Here is a 757-nt window from a genome sequence, read left to right as displayed (position 1 = left end):
AGAAAATGGATTGTTCCCTAGAGGCTCTGGAAGGAGCACAGTCTTGCTAACATCTTGATTTTAGGACTTCTTACCACCAGAACTGTGAGATAATAAATTTATGTTATGTTACGCTGGTACATTTGCAGTAACTTATTACAGCAGAAAGAAGAAATCAATATACTCCCAAATAGGAGAAAACACTTTTTAGATAGCATTCTACTGTATGTATTAAGAGATATCTGCCCACCAGCCTTCTCATGGTGGGCCTTGGAGTCTTGGTTATAAAGGTGATGAGGTCAATCTGAGATTCTTATGTAAAAGTAATATGGGGCTTCCCTGGTGGCGCAGTGGTTGAGAGTCCACCTGCCGATGCAGGGGACACGGGTTCGTGCCCCGGTCCGGGAAGATCCCACATGCCGCGGAGCGGCTAGGCCTGTGAGCCATGGCCGCTGAGCCTGCGCGTCCGGAGCCTGTGCTCCACAACGGGAGAGGCCACAACAGTGAGAGGCCCGCGTACCGCAAAAAAAAAAAAAAAAAAGTAATATGAAAAAACTCTCTTAGTCAGGACTTATAATAATAACAAGCTTTAATAATAACAGGAGCTTAATATGATATTAAAAAATACATTCAAGAAATTAAATATCTATAATGACCTAAGTAATTAGCTGAATCATAAATTCAGATGTACAGTAAAGTGTAGATTATATACAGATATAAACATGGTGTGTGGCTCTGTTTAATTTTATGTGGGTACAAGTGATGATATATTTCTACC

The sequence above is a fragment of the Phocoena phocoena genome, chromosome X (genome assembly GCF_963924675.1).
Source record: "Phocoena phocoena chromosome X, mPhoPho1.1, whole genome shotgun sequence".
In the NCBI taxonomy this organism is placed as follows: Eukaryota; Metazoa; Chordata; class Mammalia; order Artiodactyla; family Phocoenidae; genus Phocoena; species Phocoena phocoena.
The sequence above is the reverse complement of the archived record's forward strand: the minus strand, read 5'-3'. Positions refer to the sequence as shown.